Source organism: Symphalangus syndactylus, chromosome 3 (assembly GCF_028878055.3).
Source record: "Symphalangus syndactylus isolate Jambi chromosome 3, NHGRI_mSymSyn1-v2.1_pri, whole genome shotgun sequence".
Lineage (NCBI taxonomy): Eukaryota > Metazoa > Chordata > Mammalia > Primates > Hylobatidae > Symphalangus > Symphalangus syndactylus.
In genome coordinates, this window is record NC_072425.2 from 152,205,887 (window position 1) to 152,229,740 (window position 23,854).

The following is a 23,854-nucleotide window of genomic DNA, read 5'->3' on the forward strand; positions in this document are numbered from 1 at the left end:
AAGCAAACATTGCAATAAAATGAGTCATACAAATTTGTTGGTTTTCCAATGCATAAAAAAGTCATGTTTACATTACAATATAACCAGCTGAGTGTGCAATAGAAGTATGTTTAAAAAACAATGCATACTTTAATTTTCAAATACTTTATTGCTAAAATGCTAATGATTATCTGTTCCTTCATCAAGTTGTGATTTTTCACAGGTAAAAGGTTTGGTCCCAGTGTTGGTAGCAGCTGACCAATCAGGGTGGTGGTTTCTTAAGGTTAATGTGGCTGTGGCAATTTCTTCTAACAAGGTAGCAATGAAGTTTGCCACATTGGTTGACTTTTCCTTTCGTGAAAGATTTTTTTTTTTTTTTTGTAACATGTGATACTGTTTGATAGCTTTTTCCCCACAGTAGAACTTCTTTCAAACCCAAATTCTGCCACTGCTTTATCAACTAAGTTTCTGTAATATTCTAAATTCTTTGTTGTTATTTCAGGAATGTTCACAGCATCATTACCAGGAGTAGATTCTATCTCAAGGAACAACTTTCTTTGCTCATCTGTAAGAAACAACTCCTAGTGCATTAAAATTGTATCTTGAAACTGCAGCAACTCAGTCACATCTTCAGGCTCCACTTCTAATTCTAGTTGTCTTGCTGTTTCCACCACATCCGCATTTACTTCCACTGAAGAGTTAAACCCCTCAAAGTCATCTGTGAGAGTTGGAGTCAACTTCTTATAAACTCCTGTTATTATTGATATTTTGGGCTCCTCCCAGAAATCACAAATGTCCTTAGTGTCATCTAGAGTGGTGAATCCTTTCCTGAAGATTTTCAATTTATTTTACCCAGATTCATCAGAGGAGCCATTATGGCAGCAATAACCTTACCATGTTTAGTTCTTATGTAATAAAACTTGAAAGTTGTGATTACTCCTTGATTCAGAGGCTACAGAATGGATGTTGTGTTAACGAGCTTAAAAACACGACTATCCTTGTTCATCTCCATCAGAACTCTTGGGTGTTCTGGTACATTGTCAATGAACAGCAATAGTTTGAAAGGACTCTTTTATTTCTGAGAAGTAGGTCTCAAGAGCGGGATAAAAATATCCAGTAGACCATACTGTTAACAGATATGCTGTCATTCAGACTTTGCTCCATTTATAGAGTACAGGCACAGTAGATTTAGCATAATTTTTACTATTTTAAGAATCGTAAATCAGTATTGGCCTCAACTTCAATTTACCAGCTGCAATAGCCCCTACCAAGAGTGTCACCCTGTGCACTGAAGCTTTAAAGCCAGGCATTGACTTATTTTCTAGCCATGAATGTCCTAGACAGCATCTTCTTTCAATATAAGTCTGTTTCATCTACACTGAAAATCTCTTGTTTAGTGTAACAACCTTCATCTATTATGTTAGCTAGATTTTCCAGATTATGTGCTAAAGCTTCTACATCAGCACATGCTAGTACTTCACCTTGCACTTTTTCTTTTATTTAGGGATGGCTTCTTTCCTTAAAAATTATCAGCCAACTTCTTCTAGCTTCTCACTTTTCTTCTTCATTTCTCTCAGCCTGAAGAGAATTGAAGATAATTTGGGCCTTGTTGTAGTTGGTTTGATTTTCTATCCAGACTAATACAACGTTCTTCATATCAGCAACAAGTCTGTTTTACATTCTTCATCGTTCGTTTGTTCACTGTAGTAGCACTTTCAATTACCTTCCAGAACTTTCCCTTTGTCTTCCTAAGTTGGCTGTTTGTTATAAGAGACCTAGCTTTTAGCCTCTCTCAGCTTTCAACACGCCTTCTTCATTAAGTTTAATCATTTCCAGCTTTTGACTTAAAGTGAGAGATGTATGATGCTTTTCTTCTCACTTGAACACTTACAGGCCATTGTAGGGTTATTACTTGGTCTAATTTTAATATTGTTGTGTCTCAGGGAATAGTGAGGCTTGAGGAGAAGAAGAGAGATAGAAGAACAGCTAGTTGCTGAAGAAGTGAGAACACACATGATATTAATTAAGTTCACTGTCTTATATGTGCAGAGTGTATGGTGTCCCACAATTACAATAGTGACATAAAAGATCATTGATCACAGATAACCATAAGTAATATAACGATAATGAAAAAATCTGAAATATTGTGAGAATTACTGGAATATGACACAGAAACCAAAAGTGAGCACATGCTGTTGGAAAAAACGGTGTGGATAGAATTGCTCAAGGCAGGCTGGCCACAAACCTTCAATTTGTAAAAAACACAGTATCTACAAGAAAAGTGCAATAAAACAAAGTACGCTTGCCATTGCTGCAGGTTACAGAGAAGAAAAGTGGAAGAGATTAGATTCAAATCAAATCTCTCTGATGCCAAAATCCATGATCTTAATCATTAAATACATTGCTTCCAATTTTATGTCTAGATAATATATATTTCATAGGTTTTATATAAAAATCTATTGTTTAACATCATCTCATTAGTTATATATATATTATATTATATTCAGAAAGTTTAAACAATGGTTGCTTAAATGAACTACTGCTTTATTAAGCAAGAAACAAATCTTAATCTGTAATATATATTTAGAAGTAGCATTTATAACATTAAAATAAGCCATGATGGTTTTTCCAAAATAACGAGAAAATGACCCCTTAAATCAATTATACTTTAAAAAGAAAGATGCCTGTTTTGTCTATCTTTATGAAGGAGATGAAATTTGGGAAGGCAAAAACTTGAGGTTGTTAAAAGAAGCAAGTTAACTCATGTTTATGTTTTATAACTTATTTTTTAAAACAACCTTGAGTTGAGTTTTCTTTGTATTTATTTTGTACTATTTTAAGATGTGTAGGTCATTTGCAAGTAGTTAGTTTCTGAATTTTCGGTGCAATCCAAATACTTAGTTTAGTATTACCTGTGGTTTACCTGCTAATTTAAACAGATGACTATAACATGCAAATTAAGATTATAACCACGCATTTTCCACTGCAAACTATATGGAGAGAGTACTCGATATGAAAAAGACAAAAAATAAAAATTACATAGTTTCTATTTTCTTTGCAGTTTAAAAATGAATTGGAAAATGAATTAGTAATAATGTTTAAAATGCATTTAATTGTGTTTTTTAATGTTGCATGGCATAAAATTTTGATAGCTCGGTTGGAAATGTATGTCTGAACTAGATTTCAGAGAAATTGTTTTCCTCTTTGTATTGGTGAAATACTAACTGCTGTGTCTTGATATGACCACTTGATGGAACTCTTTCATTTCGCTTTCAGCAATCTCTAAGCAGTGACAAACTTACCTTTCTGGGCAGGTATAAAAGTATATATATATATGTGTGTGTGTATATATACATATGTATGTATGTGTGTGTGTATATATATGTATATATATGTGTGTGTATATATATATGTATACGTGTGTGTATATATGTGTATATATATATATGTATGCTTAAAGGAATTCGTTATTTGGCATATTTAGTATTCCCTACCGTTTTTAATGTATGTGAATTTTATTTATTTCTATGGAGAACCACAGTGTTAGTAAGTCGATCTGTAGAAAAGAAATAAAATACTACTTCTTAAATAAGCTCTTGTTCTCATTTCCCTCCAAGAATTTTTTGCAGAAAATTAATTTTAAATAATTCTAAATATTTAAATATAATAATATCGAAGATGTTATTTTCTTTATAATCAAACTGAAACTCTATTTCTGGGATGCCTTCAAAATTAATAGTCAGAAGCATTCACAAGGTCTTGGGAATTAGAGGGTGTTAGGTAGCTGTGGGAACTTCCTAACAATTATCGTTATTAAGAAAGATAGCTTGAGAAGGTGAGAGATTGATTTTGAAGTGAACCTTTCAATAAAGTCATATAGAGCAATTAGGAAAAACTAGAAGTGAAGGACGGGGTGAAAATCGCCTTCTCTTCATTGAAAACATTCACGCTATAGGTCATCCAAGAGCTGTGGATTAGGTATCAATCATCTATTTGTGACCTTTCATTTAAACTTTCTGAAGTTTTGCATAAAATAGGAATAATCGTAAATCTCTCATGAGGCTCAGATACAATAAAACTCACTATAGTAATACATTTGTAAACTCTAAAAACATCGTGGAACTAGTAGTTGTTGGAATGATCACATTGTTGTAAAGAAAGCCCACATTAAGCATGTCAGCATATCTCGGAGAAAAAGGCCGTCTTCGGTAACTCTACCTTACAAAATATTTTCCATGCTCTGTAGTGTAGTGTCTGGCTCCTAGTCACAGGAATCCGAAGGAAGTAAGGCCTCTTTTTTGTTTGCCATTTATTCTAAGTGATCTCTGCCACTTCAGTGGCATCTAGTCCTGTGCTAATGGTGGCCAAATCATTTTTCCAGTCCAGAATCTCTACATGAACTCCACCATCCTATTAGACACTTTCTCCCCAATATTCTGGAAACTTAAATTTCTCTTTGTCTTAAACCAATCTCACTGTGTTTATTCTGCAAAACTGTTGCATACACTTGGCTGACAGAGTTTTTGGTTTTTAAATTGATGACCGTGATTAATTTCTCTTTTGGCTCTCCAGTACCCAGCCTGCAGTAGTCAGAGACCGATTAACCATTGAATGAATGAAGTATTTTGAAGCTCAAGACATAGATTTGACCTAATGGTGATAATTTCAAACATTAATTTGTTTTATTGTGACTCTGTTAGAGATTGGCTTGTACAATATTACTTTCCTACTGATTCTTGTTTTTATCTATTTTTGGTCCACACAAGGCATTGAAAATATAAGGCACTGAATGTGCCCTCATTTTCAGAGTTTAAAAGAAATTTCATTGCTGCACTAATGATAAAAATTTAATCAACTCTTTTTTAGGAATAAGTTATAAAATACTATTAATGCTTTTTCTCTATATACACTTTTTCTTCTTGAATTACTGGAGTGAGGAAACTCACTTAAGAGGAATGTCTTTCAATAAGAGCATCTGTAAGGAAAAAGCATATTTTCACTGCCAAGAAAAACTATCAGATAAAATACATTCATTGTACAAAAAAATTATGAACGATTTCTGTAGACATGCAATATGGTATGTACTATTGAATGTGTTGGGGATAAAGTAATAAACAAAAGTACGTGTTCTTACATTCTTTGAGCTTGTGTGGGAAACCCAATATAAACAAATGTGCTATTTATATTTTGGTTTAACTTATTTTATTTCAGGTTGCAACAGAACTATACAAAATGTGAAGTAGGGAAGGTGATGAAGTAACAGAGGCTGCTATTTTCTAATGGGTTGTCAGAGAAGATCTGTCTAAGGGGAGACTTTATATAGATATCTGAGTGAAATGATGGGCCAAGTCACTTGGGGAAGACATTTTGGATTGCCTCGAGAGGTCTCAAGAACCTTCCAGGGCTCTCCAGAACCCCTCTTCAGGGATCTCTGAAAAGATACTGATTACAGAGATGTCTGAGGACTGAGCTGGGACAATCCAACATTTGTAGTACTGATGCAAAGAAAGCCCACCAAAAGAGATTTAGATCATTTCTACAGTTCTATAAAAATATTTTTATGACTCCCAATTTTCATTTAGTTAGCGTATTTTTTCTTCTTCATGTCACGTTTACCCTTTTGTTGACTGTAAAGAAATCCATACACTTACGCAATGTATTCTGTGACAGCATAAGCTGTTTTCAATGATGGGAGCATCAATTTATAGGTAAGTATAACTCAATTAAAGCACATAAGTTCAGGTACTAAAATCAATACAAAGAGCATATTCTGCTACCTCCCAGTCGCCCGCCCCCGGTTTACATATGCTTAACATTTCTGGTGGACAGAATCTTGCTGCTTGTGTGGGATTCTTGACATCACAATATTCATCGTAGAGTAGGCATGCCATGCTTTTAATTTAAATCAATAAGGTAATTTCAAGGGGCAGGGAAGTGAGCAAAAGGGGGCTTATGACCCTTTTTCCTAAAGAGCAACCAATGGTCAGCCACGATTGATTGCTGCGCATGGCCACTCCTGAGATCCCAGTTCTAATATCATAAATAATCAAGTACATGAAAATAATAGAAAATGAAACCCATCCTTTTCTGACAACTGTGTCCTGCTTCTGGAGATAAAAGTAATGATTTTCCCAGAAAATTTTTAAGCACCATTTGGAGGAAAAGCTAAAGAGAGATTTGAATATTATTCCATTAGGACAGGATTGCCTGGTAACTTACAGGACACCCATTTAAATGTGAACTTCAGATAAGCTTGTAAGTATTTAAGATGTTCTTATACTAAAAAGTGATTTGTTTTTTACATGAAATTGAAATATAAGTAGAAATCCTCTATTTTTATTTGCTAAATCTGACAATCCTATGTTAGGAATACTTTAGACAGATGAGGGTAAGATACTTTTTCTGGAAACATCAAGCAACCTATTTTTGTTAGTCCATCAATCAAAGCCAAGGAGCCAATAAGATAGATTAGTACAGCTAAATGTCTTAGTCTATTGGCAAAAAGTGTGGGTGTAGTATTTTTCAAGACAAAAGAAAGGACGTTAGCTTTTAGATGGATGAAATGTTCTTTCTTAGCTATGATTTTATTTAAAATATACTGAGATGAGAAAATCAATCCTTTCTCAGATGAGAAGAAATCCAAACATAAGCACAATAAAACGTGTGAAAGCAATAAAATACATGCTATAGAATTCAACCATATTCAAATATATACTGATAGAGCAAATATGAGAGAGGATAATAAGACATGAAGCTACACTAGGCCCTCTTCCATGAAAAATCATAGGCTCAAATTGTCTATGGAGGGGCTAGGCCACTCATAATGACAAAAGATGAAGACACTAATAAGAGTTATATAACATTTTTAGTAGTTATATTAAGCTTCTAAGTGAGGTTAAAAAGTAACAGAAATATTCCCAACCGTGTGATAAAAACATTAAAAAATTACTACAATTGACAGAACTCCAGAATCATAAGAGACTTGTTAGATTCTAAAGGAAGTTGCTAATGAATAAGGAAAGCTGTTAAACAGGCATTGAAAATCTCCAAAGAACTAAGGCATGCATTAAAGAAATCTTCAGGAAAATGCAATATAGTAAAATTCAGAAAAAAATGTTTAACTGTGGTGTGGTATAAAATTCCAGTGGTGTGAATTTCAGAATCAAGAATAGACCTGAGAAGGAAGAGGAGGAGGAGGAGGAGGGGGACCTTTCTAGCAAAGATCATTACCTGTCAAAACCATGAAGTCTCTTAATAAAATAAGCTACTGACTAGATTTTAAATTTGCATTGAAAATGCCATGATTATTAAAAATTTCTACATAAAAAAAGGCCTGGGTTATTTGAATGTGTTCTCTAACTCTGGTTGTGTGCTTGGAATTAAAGCCCTATCACTGGCGTTCCAACTCTGCTGTGATCCTATTTTGGGGGCTAGTTCCTGGCAATGATGCTATGAGCATATTTGCCAAATTGTCTAAAGACCACTTTTCTTGTTATGCAAATATCAGTTTAGTCATCCAACTTGTGTATACAGTTCTGGAACAAGAAGCATCTGAAAAAAAAAGAACATATTATGACACTTAGCTAAAAGTGGGGGATGGGGATATACTTTGGAGGAAAATAATTCTATCAAGGACCTAATATATTCAGTTTTGTTTGTTAAAAACAAATTTCCAATGGTACCAAGCCAGAAATGAATTAAAATAAAAATGGAAGTTAACATGAAAAATTAACAAAACTTAATCATTTCTATTTGTTTTTGTTAACTGTGCTTAATAAGTGTTCAGAAAAAGCATGGTATTATATTAATGTCTCGTAAATATTTGAAAATGTATAATTTAGCACTTCTTACATTTCTTTATTATTATTATTATACTTTAAGTTCTAGGGTACATGTGCACAATGTGCAGGTTTGTATACATGTGCCATGTTGGTGTGCTGTACCCGTTAACTCCTCATTTACATTAGGTATTTCTCCTAATGCTATCCCTCCCCCAACCCCCCGCCCCATGACAGGCTCTGGTGTGTGATTTTCCCAACCCAGTGTTCAAATGTTCTCATTGTTCAATTCCCACCTGTGAGTGAGAACATGCAGTGTTTGGTTTTCTGTCCTTGCGATAGTTTGCTCAGAATGATGGTTTCCAACTTCATCCATGTCCCTACAAAGGACATGAACTCATCCTTTTTTACAGCTGCATAGTATTCCATGGTGTATATGTGCCACATTTTCTTAATCTAATCTATCATTGATGGACACTTGGGTTGGTTGCAAGTCTTTGCTATTGTGAATAGTGCCACAATAAACATATGTGTGCATGTCTTTATAGTACCATGATTTATAATCCTTTGGGTATATATCCAGTAATGGAATTGCTGGGTCAAATGGTATTTCTAGTTCGAGATCCTTGAGGAATCACCACACTGTCTTCCACAATGGTTGAACTACTTTACAGTCCCACCAACAGTGTAAATCCTTCCTATTTCTCCACATCCTCTCCAGCACCTGTTGTTTCCTGACTTTTTAATGATGGCCATTCTAACTGATGTGAGATGGTATCTCATTGTGGTTTTGATTTGCATTTCTCTGATGACCAGTGATGATGAGCCTTTTTTCATGTGTGTGTTGGCTGAATAAAGGTCTTCTTTTGAAAAGTGTCTGTTCATATCCTTTGCCCACGTTTTGATGGGGCTGTTCGATTTTTTCTTGTAAATTTGTTAAAGTCTTCGTTGATTCTGGATATTAGCCCTTTGTCAGATGGGTAGATTGCAAAAATTTCCTCCCATTCTGTAGGTTGCCTGTTCACTCTGATGGTAGTTTCTTTTGCTGTGCAGAAGCTCTTTAGTTTAATTAGATCCCATTTGTCTATCTTGGCTTTTGTTGCCACTGCTTTTGGTGTTTTAGTCATGAAGTCCTTGCCCATGCCTATGATCTGAATGGCTTTGCATAGGTTTTCTTCTGGGTTTTCATGGTTTTACATATAACATTTAAGTCTTTAATCTATCTTGAATTAATTTTTGTATAAGGTGTAAGGAAGGGATCCAGTTTCAGCTTTCTACCTATGGCTAGCCAGTTTTCCCAGCACCATTTATTAAATAGGAAATCATTTCCTCATTTCTTGTTTTAGTCAGGTTTGTCAAAGATCAGATGGTTTTAGATGTGTGGTGGTATTTCTGAGGCCTCTGTTCTGTTCCATTTGTGTATGTATCTGTTTTGGTACCAGTACCATGCTGTTTTGGTTACTGTAGCCTTGTAGTATAGTTGGAAGTCAGGTAACATGATTCCTCCAGCTTTGTTGTTTTTGCTTAGGATTGGCTTGGCAATACAGGCTCTTTTTTGGTTCCATATGAGTTTTAAAGTAGTTTTTTTCCAATTCTGTGAAGAAAGTCATTGGTAGTTTGATGGGGATGGCATTGAATCTATAAATTACCTTGGGGAGTATGGCCATTTTCACAATAGTGATTCTTCCTATCCATGGGCATGGAATGTTCTTCCATTTGTTTGTATCCTCTTTTATTTCATTGAGCAGTGGTTTGTAGTTCTTCTTAAAGAGGTCCTTCACATCCCTTGTGAATTGGATTCTTAGGTATTTTATTCTCTTTGTGGCAATTGTGAATGGGAGTTCACTCATGATTTAGCTCTCTGTTACTGGTGTATAGGAATGCTTGTGATTTTTGCACATTGATTTTGTATCCTGAGACTTTGCTGAAGTTACTTATCAGCTTAAGGAGATTTTGGGCTGAGATGATGGGGTTTTCTAAATATAAATCATGTCGTCTGCAAACAGGGACAATTTGACTTTCTCTTTTCCTAATTGAATATTTATTTCTCTTTATTTCTTTATTTCTTTCTCTTGCCTGATTGCCCTGGCCAGAACTTCCAGCACTATGTTGAATAGGAGTGGTGAGAGAGGGCATCCCTGTCTTGTGCCAGTTTTCAAAGGGAATGCTTCCAGTTTTTGCACATTCAGTAAGATATTGGCTGTGCGTTTGTCATAAATAGCTCTTATTATTTTGAGATACGTCCCATCAATACCAAATTTATTGAGAGTTTTTAGCACGAAGCGCTGTTGAATTTTGTCAAGGGCCTTTTCTAAATCTATTGAGATAATCATGTGGTTTTTGTCTTTGGTTCTGTTTATGTGATGGATTATATTTATTGATTTGCGTATGTTAAACCAGCATTGCATCCCAGGGATGAAGCCAACTTGATCTTGGTGGATAAGCTTTTTGATGTGCTGCTGGATTCGGTTTGCCAGTATTTTATTGAGGATTTTCGCATCGATGTTCATCAGGGATATTGGTCTAAAATTCTCTTTTTTTGTTGTGTCTCTGACAGGCTTTGGTATCAGGATGAAGCTGGCCTCATAAAATGAGTTAGGGAGGATTCCCTGTTTTACTATTGTTTGGAATAGTTTCAGAAGGCATGGTACCAGTTCCTCTTTGTACCTCTAGTAGAATTCAGTTGTGAATCCTGGCCTTTTTTTGGTTGGTAGGCTATTAATTATTGCCTCAATTTCAGAGTCTGTTGTTGGTCTATTCAGGGATTCAGCATCTTTCTGGTTTAGTCTTGGGAGGATGTATGTGTCCAGGAAGTTATCCATTTCTTCTAGATTTTCTAATTTATTTGCATAGAGGCATTTATAGTATTCTCTGATGGTAGTTTGTATTTCTGTTGGATCGGTGGTGATATCCCTTTTATCATTTTTTATTGCGTCTATTTGATTCTTCTCTCTTTTCTTCTTTATTTGTCTTGCTAGCGGTCTATCAATTTTGTTGATCTTTTAAAAAAAACCAGCTCCTGGATTCATTGGTTTTTTTGAAGGGTGTTTTGTGTCTCTATTTCCTTCAGTTCTGCTCTGATCTTAGTTATTTCCTGACTTCTGCTAGCTTTGGGATGTGTTTGCTCTTGCTTCTCTTGTTCCTTTAATAGTCATGTTAGGGTGTTGATTTTAGATCTTTCCTGCTTTCTCTTGTGGGCATTTAGTGCTATAAATTTCCCTCTACATACTGCTTTGAATGTGTCCCAGAGATTCTGGTATGTTGTGTCTTTTTTCTCATTGGTTTCAAAGTACATCTTTATTTCTGCCTTCATTTCGTTATGTACCCAGTAGTCATTCAGGAGCAGGTCGTTCAGTTTCCATGTAGTTGTGCAGTTTTGAGTGAGTTTCTTAATCCTGAGTTCTAATTTGATTGCACTGTGGTCTGAGAGATAGTTTGTTGTGATGTGTGTTCTTTTACATTTGCTGAGGAGAAGCACTTCTTACATTTCTGATGTGAAAACTGTTTAAACACTATGGCATCCTAGTTTAAAAATTACATATTGAGTGGTCCAAACAGACCGTAAAGTTTTCAGAAAGCAATATTCATATCACGTACATTGAAGTTAGTTTCGACTGGATATTATACGAAACTGCTTATTTAGGCAAGATAGTGTTTTCTTTTAATATTGCAATGTGTGATGTACTAAAGAACTTTAATGTTGAAGCTTTAAAAAGACAGAAATAAGAGAAACCCAAACACATTCTGACTGGCTGTAAAAGTAAGAATAAATAGTACTTGCAAAGCATCATAAAATGGATATAACAGCAAAAAAAAAAAAAAAAATGGGTAGAAATGTTATCGTTGATTTTTCTTTGTTTCCTCAAGGAGGAAAAATAACACTTTTATCATGGTTGGGACATAACTTCTAAAGAAAAACAAGTTTAGAGCTTTCTATGTATTTTCTATTTCTTTCTTTAGACAATATTACCACGTGGTCTGGTCTAATGCAGCTGTGACACATACACATACACACACATCGCCGACCAGGATATGCTGTGCTATTGCTTTTGCTTCTTCGTGTGAATATTGAAAGGCCACAGGGTCACCTTCAGCTCCTTGGACACTGGCTTCCTGTGTGTCCTGCTGTGCATATAGGGCCTGCTACCGTGGTGTTTCCTCTGAGTCCCACACGCTGTGCCATTTTTGTACGAATTGAGCCAGATATTTTCTAATGGCATCATGGTCTGCCACTGGAATTTTACACTGAAAAGTTAGCAATAAGCATTTTACTACTCATTATTATTTATATGTTGCTATGTAATAAAGCACCGCAAAGCTTAATGACTTCAAATCACAGCCATTTTATTGGGTATGATGCCATGAGACAGCAATATGGGCAGGATGAAGAAGAGAGAACTCGTCCATGATTGACATGGTTTTGGCTGGGACAGCTCAGCTGGACATAGTGGAACCCATTGGCCTCATTTGCACGTGGGGCCTGGTACTTGCTGTTGGCTGGAATGCCATGGGTCTCTTCCATGTAGATTGTGTTTCTGCCTGTGGCCTGTCACTCTCCCGTCTCTCTGTGTGGTTACCCTCCTTAATAGGAGATTCCGGAATTCTTTATTCGGAGCTGAGTTCCGAAAGGGAAAGTAGAAACTGAAGACCTGAGCTCAAAAGTCCTAGAACATAACTTCTGTGACATTTCATTGATCAAAGCAAGCCACGTGGGCAACCCAGATTCAGGAGTTAAAGAAACAGACTTCACCTCTTGACAGGAGGGTGGCAAACACCTTAGAAAACGCGCATAGGCATGACCATTGGTGGGCAGTTTTTATCACTGTAGCACACTGCTTTTATGGGAGATGTGCAGTGGCCTTTGAAATGAACAGCTGTACCCAATATCATTTTGCTTTGAATAAGGCAGGAGCATGGATTCTAATTTTTCTCCCAAGTATTCCCTGAAGGAAAAAAATTTATATATCCATTTGTGGTTATAATGTTAAATTAGTTTTAAAAGTTTACAATTTTGATATAATCTCTTCCTCCTCAAGTAGCTTAGCTGGTTAATTCAGAAGGACTAAATGCATCTATTTCTATTTTTCTCCCTGTTTGAAAATAGACAAGTCACCTGTACTAATTTTCTATGATAAGACGTGGAGACTAGGTTATATATCTTTGCAGATAAGCACGCTCAGAACTGAAAGAATAAAGTTGAAAGTATGTTGTTTCAGTAGGGAACAGTGGGAAATAATTAATAACCCACATTAGTTCTGTGTGTTGGAATGTTGTTGTGGGGGTAGGAGAAGTAATTATTTTGCAGTTAAATTAATACAAGTCTACTTCCTGATGCTTCTGCTACAGTAACTTCTTTTTGTCTTACCACCTCGAATCCATGTGTTTTGTGATGTGCCATTATCTTGCTTTAAGCTCTTCAGTTTCTTCCAGTGGCTGGTAGAAAACAGTGAAAATTCCTTAGTGTGACATTTATGAGCCTTGCCTGGTTCCAGCTGTCACTCATCATGCCCCACCTCACGGCCTGTGCCCCAGCCAATCAAACTGCCTGTAATTTTCTCAGATGGCAGTCTGGGTCAGACCTGCAAGGCTTCTCGTTCAGTGCTCTCTGTTGTAGCTTCCTTTGGTCCCGGACTTCTTTTACTCTCCCACCTCCCAGAAAACTTGGTCCAAGAACAATGCTTCTCTCTTTAACCTTAGCTCAATACTGAATCTTAAGTGAATCTTCTTTATAATCGCCTCCTCTTATGTAGAAGTGACTGTTTTATCCCATGTGTGCTAATTTCCAGACCTTCATAAGTTTTATCTTTGAAGCTATAGTATACTCCTGCATTTAATTACTTACTTATCTTTTTCTATGGCTGGACTGCGGTAAATATATCTTTATTTTTTTTTTTTGTCTAAATCCTCTCTTCCTAGGACAATGTCTGGCGCATGTTTGGTATTGAAGAAATGAAGCTTGCTGAATTAATGCACATATGCCAAAATCCCTTTTGATAGTGAGTCTTCCTAGTAAATATTCTAGACATGTTCTAAGACAGATGCATAAGTATTATCTCAGCATGGACTTTCCCTGTATGATTCAGAACAGATTACTCATATATGATTCTTTGTTTTTTTTTTTTTAATTGAGACTGGAACCATGATGAGAAGGTGAATGTGATCAGTCTGAGGATGTGCTCGGCTAGATTTCTGCAGGGTAAATTTTCTCCTCTATGCCATAAAATAACCAGCAGACTGTTTAAGAGCCACCAGGAACTCCAGTTTTTCTTTCAGAAGTCTGTTAAGACATAATGTTTGATGTGCTTGCTTTCCAAGGCATACATTAGTTGAGTGCAATTATATAAAGGAATGTTGTACCCACAAGCCATATTGCACTGAGTATGTTCTGCAGAAATGTACCTTGATATGCCACATAACACCCATACACATTTGCGGGCCTGCACTCATTATCGATTGAAAACAATCTGATCGAAAAGTGACAGTCTCGATTGCGATTTTCATTTGATCTTACAAGTTATTTCCAAGGGCCACGGTGTTGGCACATTTTTAACTCCTGTGTCTCCTTCACCCTCTACAACAGACTTAGCCCCACCTTTTCATGGAAAAGCACAAGACCCTCAAATCATTGTGTTGTCCTAACGGCTTTCAAAGAATTACTTCCTTCGAAGTTATTTTCCTCTTTTTTTAACTTACGTTTCTAAAGCTAGAGTCAGGATAGTTGATTCTGGTGCTGAAAAAAATCAGTTAATAACCATTTTTATAAACTTCTACACATTTCTTTGGTGTAGGGTTGGTGTCGTGGAATATTGTGCATTTGGAGGTTAGAAAGAAACTGTTTCACTTCTTTTTTTTTTGAGGCAGGATCTCACTCTTGCCCAGGGTGGAGTGCAGTGGTGCGATCCCGGCTCACTGCAACCACCGCCTCCCGGGTTCAAGTGATTCTCCTGCCTCAGGCTCCCAAGTAGCTGGGATTACAGGCACCCGCCACCACGCCCAGTTAATTTTTGTATTTTTAGTAGAAATGGGGTTTCACCATGTTGGCCAGGCTGGTCTCAAACTCCTGACCTCAGGTGATCTGCCTGCCTCGGCCTCCCAAAGTGCTGGTATTACAGGTGTGAGCCAACGCGCCTGGCTGGTTCACATTTTAAATATGCAACTTTTTAACCAAATGATTTGGGGCAAGTTTCTCCTGTTTTTCTTTTTTTTTTTGAAATAGAGTTTCATTCTTGTTGCCCAGGCTGGAGTTCAATGGCGCAATCTCAGCTCACCACAACCTCTGCCTCCCAGGGTCAAGCGACTCTCCTGCCTCAGCTTCCCTAGTAGCTGGGATTACAGGCATGCGCCACCATGCCCAGCTAATTTCATGTTTTTAGTAGAGACGGGGTTTCTCCATGTTGGTGAGGCTGGTCTCAGACTCCCGCCCTCAGGTGATCCGCCAGCCTCGGCCTCCCAAAGTGCTGGGATTACAGGCATGAGCCACCGTGCCCAGCCATTTCTCCCCTTTTTCACATGTTTTCTCAGCTATAAAATATTTATCCCTGTAGATCTCTGTTCACCTCGAAAGTCAAGATAAAACTTTCCATTTGCTTCCCAGTATATATTTGGACATTTTGCCATAGTGAACTTACCCATGCCTGTTTTTAAGTGTGTTCATTTGTATTACTTTGGAAAAGCAATTATCTTGCCATCCTCTTTGTTGTCTTCAGATTTCTACTCCCTATTTTTCATTGAGATTTTCTTCTGCCCTCAAGTAGTACATGCTCATCCATCTCCATTGCATATCAATAGGCCTTTGAAAATAATCCTAGCTATAAATCCTGACTATTAATTAATTCAGAATTATTTACTCATCTGCATCATCCTGATTTATATTCCTATGTTTCCCACACTGTGTTCAGTGGTAGAAACACATGCTAAATTATGCATGTACATTTTCTTTTTTCTTTTTTTTTTTAGACAGGGTATCACTCTGTTGCCCAGGCTGGAGTGCACTGGCACAATCTTGGCTCACTGCAACCTCTGCCTCCTGGCTTCAAGCGATTCTGCTGCCTCAGCCTCCCAAGTAGCTGGGATTACAGGTGTCCACCACCATGCCTGGCTAATTTTTGTATTTTTACTAGAGACGGGGTTTCACCTGTGGGCTGGGCTGGTCTCAAACTCCTGACCTCGTGATCTGCCCTCCTCGGACTCCCAAAGTGCTGGGATTCACATGTTCATTTTCCAGTCACTATTTACGCATTCTTCAATCATACTGCTTTTCTCAGCGTATACATACATAAAATGTTTTCTGTGCATCAAGCCTTATTCTAGGCACTGGGGATAGACTAAAAACAAACAAAATAGGATAATCTGTTCCCCTGCCCCCTTGAAACTCACGGTCAAACAGAAGAAAAATATATGAAACAAAAGAATAAGCCGGGCGCGGTGGCTCACGCTTGTAATCCCAGCACTTTGGGAGGCCGAGGCGGGCGGATCACGAGGTCAGGAGATCGAGACCACGGTGAAACCCCGTCTCTACCAAAAATACAAAAAAAAAATTAGCCGGGCGTGGTGGCGGGCGCCTGTAGTCCCAGCTACTCGGAGAGGCTGAGGCAGGAGAATGGCGTGAACCCAGGAGGTGGAGCTTGCAGTGAGCCGAGATCGCGCCACTGCACTCCAGCCTGGGTGACAGAGCAAGACTCCGTCTCAAAAAAAAAAAAAAAAGAAAAAAAAAAAAAAAAAAAAAAAAAAAGAATAAAGTAAATAATTTTGTCATTTGAATAAACACAAAGATAGAGTGATATTATAGAACAAAATCCTTAACTACTTTTGGACAATGAGTAAGAGTTTTTAAAGAAATGCCATTTAAACAGATACTTTAAAAATAAAGAAAGATTCACCGAATGACAGGGATCAAGGAGGACGTATGAATAAGTAAAATTAACCTAGAGAGGAACTTAAGGAAGAAACGTAGATCAGAATGTGCAGAGCTTTGAAAGAGTCATTTTAAGAATGTTCTTACCTTTTCTGAAGGGTACTGGGAAGATACCGAAAAGTTTCAGCAGAAGGGTAACTTGACCTCATTTGTATTTTTAAAGAAATCATTCTAGTTTCTGTTTGTGGAGCAAGAAAAAAGACAGATTGTTTGGGAAAGAACAGGAAGTGGGGGAAGATGGTGAGTAGAATTGTACAAGTAGGTTTTGCAAATATATGTGTAGAGCTAGAAGAAATATCTGGTACAGATATAAATTTGGGTCCCTTCAGTCTATCATTATTAAAGGAAAGAATGGGAGTAGGTGAGATTGCATTGAGTGTATATTGCATGAAGAGTGGGGAAAAGAAATTATGAGGAACTTCAACACTTTAAAATTAAGTAGAAAAGTAGGACCTGGTAAGGAACAATCAAGATGCAAGAATGATAGAGGTGTGAGGAACATCCTCAGAATGAGGTTACATTGTATGATGGGTGCTGTGATCACAGCCCTCTTTAAGGGTGGTCTCAACTGCCTGCAACCAATGACTGATCAACAGACGGATATGAAGGCACAGTCTACCCGTTCCAACTAGAACATGGCCTTTATACAACTCTGAAGTGTTATTTTACCAGTGTCCCCATAGGCTGAAGCTGCGTCCAGCCCACTTTCTCTCCTTGTCCTACCATGCTTCTCTCTACTTTCCTAGGTATTGATCCCAAGAGAATTCCATAAAAGACATCCTTCTTGTTAGTATCCATCTGACATTCTCCTTCCCTGGGAACACAACTGGTAGCACATGGAAAACTGCATGTGTGTGTGTGTGTATGTGTGTGTGTGTATCTGTGTATGTGTGTGTATGTATGTGTGTGTGTATGTGTATGTATGTGTGTGTATGTGTGTTTATGTATGTGTGTGTATGTGTGTGTGTATGTGTGTGTATGTATGTGTGTGTATGTGTGTGTATGTGTGTGTATGTGTGTGTATGTATGTGTGTGTATGTGTGTGTATGTGTGTTTATGTGTGTGTGTGTATGTGTGTGTTTAAAGAGTGTGCTAGATTGTGTCTAGTAATCTTGCACAGTCAATAAATAATGTCTGCAATAGGAACAAAGTAGTGATTCGCCCTTTTGTTTCAGTAGTGAATGCAGCTAAATTGGTCAAGTCATGCCAGCAGCAATGGAATTGGACCGTGTAGAGGAATAAGAGAGGGAGACTTAGGATGGGTAATGTTGACAATCTTCCTGAAGAGCTTAGGAGGAAACACAAAATCAGGACAGTGGTAACACATGTAAAATTTGTTTCAGGTGGAAGAAATGACATTGACTTTGGAATGTTCCTCCACAGGTGGCGGAGGGGCCATAGGAAAGACTGGCGTTAGGTTGACTAGAGGAGGATGCAGCACAGTTTCCTGTCTTGGCTTTTGTTTGTTTCAGGGAAGAAAGAGACAAAGATTAAGGACAGCAGAGGGAAATACAGGTTGTGTTTGTGGTGAAAGATTAAAATAGTCATTCTGAAGGGTGATGGGTTGAATTGAGAAAATAAACGTGGTCTCTTTTTTTTTAGGCAGCATCAGGAGTTCAGTTGAGAGTAATGACAATGAATTTATACGGCACAAATGTAGGCAATCACATGTTCTACTTGTTTTCTTGTTTAATATAAATGGCCATGCATTTTGGGTTGGTTGGTAAATGGTGTTTGTGATGAAAACATCTGTTTCCCTTTTTTTTTACTCTCTTAAGAAAAATACCATTTAAAGAAAATTTAAATTACCTTGCATTTGAAAAGAACACATCAATAAGCTTATATAAACATTTTCTCTGTTGGGGAATACTTCCTAATGAATCGCATCCTTTGTCTATAGGGTAAAAGGAAAGAACATTATCTGACTAATAAGGAAGAAGGAGCTCTTTGTGAATCTATAATAATAAGCATAGATATTTGTCAGGCTAAACTTACCTGGTTGAGCCTCTATAATTAGAATATGACTGATGAAGAGAAGAAATATTTGTATATAATGTAATGAAAGGCTTTGTAAAGTTTATTTGCATAGGGGATGTAGGTGGAAGGCTGGCTCAAATTAATCAGTATTATCTGCGGAAGTGATGGCATTCCACTTCGGAGAATAAACGACATGACATCCTGTGGTTCCTTTGAATTCTGGACATTACATGAAAGGGGACATATTATTGCTCTCTTAAATAATATCCGACTTGTAATTAAAAATGAATGTAGGGTTTAATGACTTCTTTTGTCTTCTTTTTTGTGCAGAGAATACTTCTAAAGCTCATTTTTAACATTTGCTATTCAATTTATAGATTTATAAGCCTAGTTCTTCTCTAGGTCTCTTTCATTACTGAGATTATTTTATTTTTAAAATGGGAAATTGCAGCAATTATTTTAAGGGCTTATGAATTTTTTAAATCTTGTTTACAAATGTAAAACATTTTCAAATATTTTTAAATTTATTTATAAACCTTTATAACTTATTTTTTGAGTGCTTCAAATTTAGGACAGTAAATTTTTTCTGCATATCTAAATAACTTTTATAAATCTAATTAATAAAAATAGTGACCCTAAAATGCATCTAGTTGTTCCAAAATAATATATAAATACTGAAATATCAATTTAAAATACCATGTCAAAATCAAGCAAATAATTACAGATTTTAAGTTTGAAATTATGAAACCATCATTCCAATTCACTAGGAATTCCAAATGTAATATATTTTATTTCACTTAAGTTCTTTAGTGTCTGCATCTACAAACAAAATTTCCCCGATAATTTTATTTTTGTAAGAACAATCAATATGGTGAATCCAAACGCTTTGCCAAATGTTCCAATATTGTTTATATTAGTAAGAAATTTAAAATCAAATATCTGTTTCAAGTACTCAACTGCATATTAGATATTGTACCTTTAAAACTCACTCTCTGCTGGGCATGGGGGCTCATGCCTGTAATCCCAGCACTTTGGAAGGCAAAGGAGGGCAGATCACCTGAGGTCAGGAGTTCAAGACCAGCCTGGCCAACCTGGAGAAACCTTGTCTCTACTAAAAATACAAAAATTAGCCGGGCGTGGTGGGGTGCATCTGTAGTGCCAGTTACTCAGGAGGCTGAGGCAGGAGAATTGCTTGAACTGGGAGGGGAGGTTGCAGTGAGCTGAGATTCCACCACTGCCCTCCAGCCTAGGCGACAGAGTGAGACTCTCTCTCAAAAAACAAAACGAAGCTTTCTCTCATAAGCGAAGTTCTCTTAAACATTACACGTATGTAGATTTCCAACACAGATTGGATCCTTTCCAATGCCAAACTATCTTTACTAGGATTTCAAATTTTTAAAGTATTTCTATGCTTAATTGGAAACCCTGCCGAGGCTAAGGAGACGTGTACACATCATGAAAGCAACGACTATCTGGTAACTGAAGATACTCACAATACCAAACACTTAATTCTAAATCTTATGCTGTGGGGGATCATGTCATCCTGCGCGACTATGATTTATTATGACCGGAAATCTTTGCCAGGATTTTGATCTTTTTAGATTCTATTTTTTTTTCTGAGCTACTAATAAAAACTTATGTAGAGCTTTTATGTTGGTGACCCTCGGACCTCAAGGAGGAAGTTATACCACCCATTCCCTGGAGTTACTTGGAACAGATTTTCTAATTCTCCTGTCTAATCACAGAACTCTGCCCTCCCACCTACATTGGTCATTTGTCTGTATGTCGAATGCATTATTTTAGCTCTTAAGAAACATATGTGTATTTTCCAACTAAACCGTAAAACTTCGTGGGAATACCAATGAATGCCTTTTCCATCTAACTTTAAAGAACTTTGAACTTCATAGAATTTTCTATTTTTTCGTGTTCTTAATACCACAAAACACAGGTATTAATATCATATGTATTGGCATTTGGATATCTCTTATAGCTTTATCTGACATGGGTTTGAAAATTATAAGGTCATTCTATTGGCATTTATTTAATTATTGCTTATGACATTTTATGTTGATTGAGCCCTACATTTTTGGCTTTTGGAAATAAAGACTGCTGTGATTTTGTCTGTAATGGTGCAAACACATTGTCATTCATTGACATATGAATGTACTTCAAGTTTAAAAGATGTCCTGTTTCTCTTGATCATCAGAAATCTCAGAGCTGACAGCACCAGGCATGTGTGTTTGTGTGTGTGTGACAGTGAGAGAGGGAGAGAGAGAGCGAGAGAGAGAGAGATTAAAAAACACCCCAGAACATAGTAAAGTGACAGAAACAAATTAAAGATGAATTAAATTTCATCCAAACTTTAAATATGGTCATTTTGCACCTTTGAGAAAGTTGGGTAGCTTATTCTAGGAAGACCATACTGTAGAAAGGATGGAATACCTGATTAGTACATTAACGTAATTTTGAAGACATGAAATGAATAAAGTACTTGATTCTAATGCATGATATGCAGGTGTATGTAAGAACTTTGCTAATAGTTGTCTTTTTGAAACAGTAATAGATGTTTCCACGTGTGCACAGGTATGTGCGAATATCAGAGATTAAAATAGAAATGGAACCAAAAAGCTGTGCCATCATTGAAAATGTATTTGTTTAAAGACTACGTGACACTTAGGAGGCATTTTAATGCAATATTTTATGTATGCAATTATTTACATAGTTTAAGTGTTTTTTATTTGACTTCCATAAAGTTTAGATTTGTCGCAATCTTATTTTTACCCTTGAGGGAAGAGAGAGACCCTCTCATATTGTTTTATACTGTTTTATACTCAGTACCTGTTTTAAGAAAAAAACAAGGAAGTGAAATCAAAGACAGGCAGCCCAGCGCCAGACCCAAAACCAGGCCTGGGCCTGCCTGGCCTAAACCTAGTAGCTAAAAATCAACTCATGACTTAGAACCCGATGTTACCCATAGATTTCAGGCATTGTATGGAAGAACATTGTGAAACTCCCTGCCCTGTTCCGTTTCACTCTGACCACCGGTGCATGCAGCCCCTGCCACGTACCCCTTGCTTGCTCAAATCAATCACGACCCTTTCTTGTGAAATCCTTAGTGTTGTGAGCCCTTAAAAGGGACAGAAATTGTGCACTTGGGGAGCTCGGGTTTTGAGGCAGTAGCTTGCTGATGCTCCCAACTGAATAAAGCCCTTCCTTCTACAACTCGGCGTCTGAGGGGTTTTGTCTGCGGCTCATCCTGCTACACACTTAGTAGTGTCTGAATCTTGGAAAGGAAGGGGAGGGAATATCCAGATACCTTAAACGGGGTTCTCGGACTTCTAATAAACAGTTAAAATCTTACACACACGGTATTTAAAGCATACAGATGATTCTACATTTGTCCTAACAGATCATAGTGCCATGAATATTTGTCCATTAACGAACATCCCTTACGTGTAAGAACATTTTGCCACTGCGCTTTGAGTTATCTCCTTTTCACCTACTGTCCCCTGGAATAGTCTCTCCCTTTCATTTCTCAGGGGTCTTCTTGAGCCTGAAGCTTTTATTGGGCCTCACTTTTTGCTGCTTTGTTCCTTCGCCAGTTCTGGGCCTTTTTGCTGTGTCGACTACAGGTTGAAAAAAGGAGAAAGCGCAACCCCAAGCTACTGACCTATGAGTAACAAGGTCACCGAATTCCCCTTAATCCTGCTGGTCTGATCCCCCACTCTGTGAAGACCACGGCTGGGGAAGACCTAACCTTCACTCCAGCTCGCCTGAATTTGTCAGTCTTTGATGATGGAAGCCTGAAATGCAGACCTTATACCCTAACCAATTCTTCCTCGGCCAAAAAAAAAAAAACAACCAAAAACCAAACCAAACAAAACAAAAAAACACGGCCACCTCTTTATGACCAACCATAGTTTTGGTTTAAGCCTTCAAGACGCACTTATCTACTTCATCCACAATTACATTGTAGTATCACGCTAAGCCTGGAGTTAATATCAAGGAGCAAATGGCCTCTGGCCTTTTGGAATCCACATGATCTTGGAACTCTGTGGAGATTGTCTTCGGATCACTTTGCCCTGCTGTTGTCCCCCCACCCCGTGCATTTTGTCTTTTCTATCTCCTTCCCTATTGTCGTGTAAAGTTACATCACGATGTTGAGTGGTGTGTTTTACACCCCGATGTCCCATAAACAAATACTTTTAATACCCTTTTGTTGGTCTAATTTGTAAGTGACCATTTTATACGCCACAGTAAGTACCTGTAAAGTTGGAGACAAAGAAAAGAGAATTGTGTTGTTCTCGTTCTAAGAAAGGGCAGCATTAAACTCCTCCGTAACCTCTTTTCTGTATTTCCGTTTTAACAAGGGTAAAGTTATCACAAAGTAGGTGAATGTAAGCATTCTTCCCTCAAACATCTGTGTTCTTCAGCCTGTCCCACTTCACCCTTTCCAAAGAAGGGCAGGTTTTTAAATAGAAGAGAAGCAATGTTGAATAAAGAGTATATCATGACGCTCCATAATTCATATAACCTCCAGACAAGCTCTCAGGTTTATTGGTCAGAAAACACATGGTGACATTCACTACTTTTTTGTTATTATTTTAAAGATTTCTGTGAGAGTGTGGGGCTCAGTCAAACTTTGTAGGGAGAAATAAGCCACAGTCACAGAGATTCATTCATTCATTCAACACATAGCTTTGTTTCTATTATGCCCCAGTGTCCTAGGCTCTGGGGATTAGACAGTGACCAAAACTGACAGGTATTTAGCCTCATGGAGCTTAAAGCATATTGAAGGGAACAGACAAAACTCACATAGGAATGTGCGATGTGCATAAATAAAATACTTTCGGTAAGTGCCATGACTAAAATACACCGAGGGATGACATACAGTTGCATGTTGCGTAAGAGAGACTTGCGTTAGGTAAGGTGTCTAGGTTAGCTGTCTCTGAGGAAATTGCATTTCAGCTGAGACCTAAAAGATTACAATGAGGTCGGAGAGTGTCCTAGGCAGAGATAAATAGAATGTGTAAATGACTTTACGTTGAAAAATTCCTAAGCTGTTTGAAAAACTGATAGCGGCCAAGTTGCAGGTGAAATGGATGAGAGCAAGTCAAGCTATTACCATTTTATTACAAACCACACATAGGGTCTTTAAATGTTCCAGAATTTTGATTTTTTTTATTACCTGGGAGAGGATGTAATT